Source organism: Microtus oregoni, unplaced genomic scaffold (genome assembly GCF_018167655.1).
Source record: "Microtus oregoni isolate MIOR12 unplaced genomic scaffold, Mior012 000005F_ref0000423, whole genome shotgun sequence".
In the NCBI taxonomy this organism is placed as follows: domain Eukaryota; kingdom Metazoa; phylum Chordata; class Mammalia; order Rodentia; family Cricetidae; genus Microtus; species Microtus oregoni.
This window is the reverse complement of record NW_024543064.1, coordinates 6385962-6392580: the sequence shown is the minus strand read 5'-3', so window position 1 is coordinate 6392580 and position 6619 is coordinate 6385962. Positions and strand designations below refer to the sequence as shown.

At 43.3% G+C, this 6619-nt stretch overlaps 1 protein-coding gene across 10 annotated transcripts in view; it reads left to right on the top strand.

The window, feature by feature from the left end:
- Positions 1–378: 378 nt before the first annotated feature.
- LOC121447913 (arginine-glutamic acid dipeptide repeats protein) overlaps positions 379–6619 on the top strand; it is a 372377-nt gene continuing 366136 nt past the window's right edge. For 6 of the 10 annotated variants that reach the window (XM_041651205.1, XM_041651199.1, XM_041651198.1 and 3 more), the window contains exon 1: positions 379–487. The gene's annotated coding sequence lies outside the window, so the exon portion shown is untranslated. The remainder of the gene's footprint in view (positions 488–6619) is intronic. The other 4 variants (XM_041651203.1, XM_041651202.1, XM_041651196.1 and 1 more) reach the window with 2 other exon arrangements.

Genomic DNA, 6619 nt, shown 5'->3' with positions numbered 1-6619 from the left:
GCCACCATCGCGGAGGTGCCGCTGCTCCCACAGACGCTCGCGAGCCGCCCCCCGCGCTTCGCAGCCTCTCGCCACGCCGGGCCTCGGTCCCCGCCTCCTGTCCCGCGCCTCGTCCCCTCACGCGCTCCCCACCTTGTCTCCGCCTCATTTTCTCTCCTAGTTAAGGGGAAAAGGAAAAAAAAAAAAGCCACCCTCCTGCTGTGGGAGCCCCTCGCCCTCTGGGGGGGAAAAACAACACAAAACCAGACATGGTCCTGGGCTTCTGCTGCTGAAGGCTTGGCCCACCCGAGGAGGTCGAGGTCCCGGCAGGGAAGCCCGCAGACCCCCCCCCCCCCCACGGCGTCGCGTCCCTCGGGCCGGCCCCCTCGGCCCGCGCCCGCCGCCCTCGCTCCGCCGCTGGCCCCTGCGGCCTCCCTCCCCGTCCCAGCACTTTCCCCGGAGCCGGGCCGCCACCCCTCTCATTGATGGTGTAGCTCCTGAGGGGAAGGTAAGTGTCCCAAGTTGTCTGCGCCGTGCCGCGGGCTGCCTCCCGCCGCCCCTCGTTCCCGGGTCGGGGTGCTCCGGGAGGGCCGGGGCGGAAAGCAAAGGCTGTGGGAGTGGAGGCGAGAGGTCGGGGAACCGCGGGCCGGAGGCTGGCCTCAGTGCTGTGCGGGCCAGGTGACTGTCCTCCGTGCCTGCCTCCTGACCCCTGCTCTCTCGGGGCTCCTCAGGCACGCTCTCCTGCTACTCTGAGGTTAAACTAGTCCGTGCCGAGCCGCTCGCTCGGCTGTGGGAGGGAAGGACTTGAAGCTGAGCATTTCTGGGATGTTTGCGAATGTGGGGGTCTTGGAACGGACTCATTAAAGTCTAATTTCACATTAGGAGGACGGTTTCCTCCTTTGTGTTATCAAAGTCTCCACTCCTCGGCTCTGTGCTTCCAAAATTATGGAACCAAATCTCACTTGCAGCAGCGTAGAATTCATTCTGTCATGATTTAAGTTCTGCTGTCTGAAAGAGGGTGCCTTCTTTTTTCATTATTATTATTTTTTAAGATTATAGGAAGAAGATAATTCTTAGTACAGTGGGGTGAATGTGTGTTGTGTTGAAGGAAGTACTGCAGGTTTTCTTTGAAACTGCTTGAGAAGTTGTTGAAAGGAGATAAAATGATTCATTGTTGAATTGTCATTATCCTCTGTCTCTTTTCCAAGGTTTGCTTACAATTTTTTTTTTTTTTTTGGGATTACAGACTTCAAACGTTGATTTAAGCAGAATGTGCCCTTGAGAAACGGGGTGTTGTAAATGTTTCAGTATGTGCTGTTTAAGGTGGATCTGAGAAAGTAGTTTTGTATGAATCTTGAAATAGCCTTCTCCAAAGCAATTTTTAAAACAAAACAAAACAAACAAACAAAAGATTAACTAGTGAGGGTAAACTTGGTGGATTACAAAACAGACATTTAGTGTAACTCAAACGAATACATCCTAGGTTTAGGTTTCAAACAGCTTTTATAATTGCTTTCCATTTAAAGAGGGCTTTTTGTCTGGTGTACACTGGTGTCTTTAGTCTCAGTCTGATGGGGGAGGGGAGAGAGGATGGTTCTATACAATAATAAAATCATCTTTGGCTAGCTATTTCCTTCCATGGATTTGCTTGCTGAGTTAATTCCACTCTAATTTACAAACCATTTTGGGTTTTGATGGCCTAGCCTGGGTGGAAGCTGGCTTCCAGTTTTTTCTGTTGTGGAGATCGAAGGGAAAAGAGGCAGACACACACACATAGACACACACACAGACACACACAGACATACACACACCACCACACCACACACACAATCAGGCTGAGGGCTCATTGTTCTTCCATACACACATCCATTCTCTCTCCCATATTTGGGACTAGGTTTGCACAGACAAACACAGCTTTTTGGGGGAGAGAGGAGAGAAGATGGGGGAAGGGGAGGTCTTTTCCTTTTCAGCTTTCTTTTACCCATCTCATGTCTGGCTTTTTTTTCCCCCCAACCTTTGCACGGCGGATGAGTACATGGGAAACTAAAGGACACTCTGGGACATGTTCAGAAGACCTCTGTCTCCCTTTGCTCCCTTTGCAGCCCTGCTTTCTGCTGCTGACTTTTTATTTATTTATTTTTGTCTGTGTAAAGATAAACCCTTGTTTTGGCTTTACATTCCCTGTTTTCACATCCCTCTTTACCTTTGACTCTGTTAGGGACAGACATTTGTTCTCTTGATTTTTATTTTCCTGAATGTGAGCAAGGTCTTTCTAAGTAGAAATACGTTGTCTCAGTTAAAATGAATAAGATTGTATTTGATGTTAACATTTGACAATATTTTGTGTGTGTATGTGTGCGTGTGTGTGTGCGTGTGTGTGTGTGTGTGCAAGAGAAAGTGATTGATGGTCCTTGACTTATCAATGTAGTTTTTGTTTTTAATAGTGTTTTTAAGAAAAGGTCTGGTTTTTCTGGTTGGGGGTTAGGATAGAGACCCTTTTGAACGCTGGACAGGGCTGAGTCCACCTGGCTGAATCTCGCTCTGGGCCAAGGATGGAGGTTAGTGTGACTCCGTGTGGGTTGCAGAATAGCACCTTCTACTGGTTAATTGCTTTGACGATCCAGTGAAGAGGATGGGGGAGGGGATTAACGGCTGAGGCTTAATGATTTTCTTTTAAACACAGCGGCTGTGCCTTTCTGCAAATGCCACTTCCCCGGGCTGCTAATACAGATGCCCTTTGACAGGCGCTCTTGCATCGCAGCCTTATTATGTTATTGGCTGTGTCTTGACATTAATTTGTTCTGTTATCAGGAGTATTTTCACATTGTGACTTCCAAGGACTCCTTTGAATTGATGTTCTTTCTTTTTATGAGAAATGTAGTTTGTCCTAAGCTAGTAAACAACATAGGGGTTTATCTGCATTCCAAGTGTTGTAAACAGTACTCACCAGCGGCCCTTTAAGAACATTTTAGTGTCATTAAAAAGATAAACTTACATTACAGAAAGTCAAATTCTAGCATTAGAGATTTTCCTCTGGGATTTAAACACCCACTCTGTGTGACAGAGAGGTTGGGGAGAAGTTGGGGTGGGGGAATCTCAGTAAAATCAGCAATTTTGTGTAGGTAATGGTGCTGTATTATAATGTACCAGTATTATAATAAAAAGCCTGATAGAATGATGTGTGGATTTGATTTTTTTTTTTTTTTTTTGGTTTTTTTCAAGACAGGGTTTCTCTGTGGCTTTGGAGCCTGCCCTGGAACTAGCTCTGTAGACCAGGCTGGTCTCGAACTCACAGAGATCCACCTGCCTCTGCCTCCCGAGTGCTGGGATTAAAGGCGTGCGCCACCATCGCCTGGCTGTGGATTTGATTTTTTATAAGCTGGAGGCTAGCAAGAATTTGAATGTGCGTACAAATTAACACAACAGATGATAGATTCCTCCTGAGTCTTCTGAACTAATGTACAGTTTCATTAGTAATCTGCTTGATAAGTGCCTCACATGTCGGTTGTTTAATGCAGTGACCAGAGAGCTTTGTAGCTGTAACTAGTTATTCTTTTTCTTTTTTTTTCCTTTTTTTTTTTCTTCCGGTTTTTCGAGACAGGGTTTCTCTGTGTAGTTTTGGAGCCTGTCCTGGAACTAGCTTTGTAGAGCAGGCTGGCCTCGAACTTATGGAGATCCGCCTGCTTCTGCCTCCTGAGTGCTGGGATTGAAGGCATGCACCACCACCGCATGGGCAGACTGGCTATTAAGACTTGTCTTTGCTGATTTACTTCAGTTCCAAAGCTTGAAGCGTAAGTCTCCAGTTACAGTGCAGTGTGAACAGTTGAGTGTCGTGTTTGTTTAGTGTGGATATGACCAGGTGATTTCAGTTCAGTCTAGGCTTGTTTTAGTGTAACTAGAAACCAGTTTGCACTAAGAAGGTTACCTAAATCAAGAAATGAAATATTCCAGTACTTTTTTTAACTTACTGTTCAGTAAACCAAGGTTTTTTTTTTTTAAATGAGAGTATTCACTACCAAGTCGTGCAGTAATATACATAATATTGAACTGATACTGAAGCAGGGTCAGGTGCTGGAGGCACAGGAATAGTGAATATGATCTGCACCCTAAGACCCTGTGTGTGGTGAACAGTATTATGGATATCCTGAACACCTACTACTTTAAAGTTGGTTTTGAATTTTTTACATCTTGTTCAAATCTCAGTAATCAGTAAGACATTTAAGTAGTAAAATAAATTATATGTACTGAATTCCTTTGGGAATTGTATGCTTTCCTGCTAACTGCTTTTGGCAGCTACTTTTACAATTGATTTAAAGGTTAAGATAGCAGGAAATTCATATTTTTAACTGAATCATTAGTGTAACCTAGCTGTGAACTTCATCCCTCCTCACAAATATATACACGAGGGAGCGGGGAGGACACTATACTGTTGTACATAGAGGGAAAGGGATGGGGGGAGGATAGTATATTGTTTTGTGTAAGTTGATTGATAACGTTGTACTCTAGACTCTAGTTGGTCATAGGCTTTTTTTTTAAAAAGATATATTTATTTATTATGTATACAACTTTCTGCCTCCATGTATACCCACCCGCCAGAGGAGGGCACCAGATCTCATTACAGATGGTTTGGAGCCACCATGTGGTTGCTGGGAATTGAACTCAGGACCTCTGGAAGAGCAGACAGTGCTCTTAACCACTGAGCCATCTCTCCAGCCCCCAGATCATAGGCTTTTTAATCACCAGAAATTTGTCTTGAATCATATGAGTAATTATTAATTATCGGCACTCTGATAGTTATTCCACAGTTGATGCTTTGCATAGCCTATTTAAGTGTGGTTTTTGGCAAGCATGTTAGCTTGTGCTTAGCTTCTCGTCTAACACGGTTCTTGTGTTTTTAAAGTGAGAAGTGTGCATTTAGACATTCGTTGTAGTCTTACTGAGATTGCTTATGCCATTTCAATGAACATCTGACTACAAATAGCTCAAGTGTGCTTAAATATTTACCAGCTTGGAGTTTGATTTTTAAAATTAATCAATTATATATAACATATATATACATATATATATACACACACCATATTTATATGTTGAGGCAGGGTTTGGCTATGTAGTACACCTTGGGCTCAGACTCCTGGCAAGCCTGCTTTAATGTCCTAAGTGCTGAGATGGTAGTTTTATGCTTCCATGTTGGCCTGGAACTGTGATTTATATAAATAATTTGTTTGTGTGCCAAGTAATTAAGATATAATTCATGTCCTTATATTAGGTAACTAGGTCAGATAAAACTGCCAACATAAGTTCTTTAAAAAAAAAATTATTTTGGGGTAAAGAGATGGCTTAGTGGTTAAGAGTTCTGCATGCTTTTCCACAGGACCCAGATTCAATTTCCTGCTTCCACATGGACTTGCTACCATTTACAACTCCAGCCCTAGGGGATCTGACGCCCTCTTCTGACCCTCTTAGAACACTGCAGACATGCAGACATACAAGTAGGCAAAATACCCAAACACATTAAAAAGGTTAAACGTTTTTAAAAACATTATTTTATTCAGGCTTGGTGGCACCTGTCTTTATGGAGGCAGAGGCAGATCTCTGTGAGCCTGATCTGTGTAGTGAGTTCCATCCAGGGCAGCAGCCGTGGCTACATAGTGAGAATTTTTCTCGAAAAAAAATTATTTTACTTATAAAACCTGGTGTGTGGGTGTGTGGGGAGTGGTGGGCACTCTATACATGTAACTCAGTCACTTCTTTCTGTCATGGATGTCCTGGAAATCTAACTCCGTCAGGCTTACTGGACAAGCTTCCTTACCAGATGAGCCATCCTGATGCTCCATAAAAGCTTCTTTTATGTGTGCAAGTAAAATGACCTGTTTGAACCAGTATAAAAAGATTTTTTTTTTTTGGGTTCAGGATCTCCTGAAGCCCAGGCTAGTCTCAAACTCAGTGTGTAACCCAGGGTGCCTATAAGCTTGTGTACTTTTTGGTTTTACCTCTGGGATTACAGGAACACATTACCATGCCCAGCTTTAGATTTTTTTTTTTGTTGTTGTTGTTTTTTTTTTTTTCTTCATTCGTTTTGATTTTTCAAGATAGGGTGTCTCTGTGTAACCTTGGCTGTCCTGAAACTTGCTGTGTAGACCAGGCTGGTCTCAAACTTAGATCTGCCTGCTTCTGCCTCCCAAGTGCTGGGATTAAAGGTTTTTTTTTTTTTTTTTTTTTTTTGAGGCAGGGTTTCTCTGTGTAGCCTTGGCTATCCTGATACTCCTGCTGTGGACTAGGCTGGGCTCGAACTCAGAGATCTGCTGCCTGCTCTTCCAGAGTGCTGGGATTAAAGGCCTGCACCACCACCAGCTGACTTTGAATTGTTTTTATTTTGGTAAAATTTGCTAATATATTAGCAACCATAAGTAATATATTCACTTTAAAATTTTTTCTTTATATGGTTATATTACAAAATGCTGTTTCTAATTCATAGAACACTTGTTTGAGGAATCAGTGTAGACTGTCTTGAAGTTGAAGACAGGGTTGTATCCTAATTTTAAACTAGTTATTATGTGATGTTTGAGGTCTTTGGTTAGGGATGTTGGGATTGCTGGGAACATAAAACGTTCAAAGTCATTTCAAATACTGGGGAAAGGTG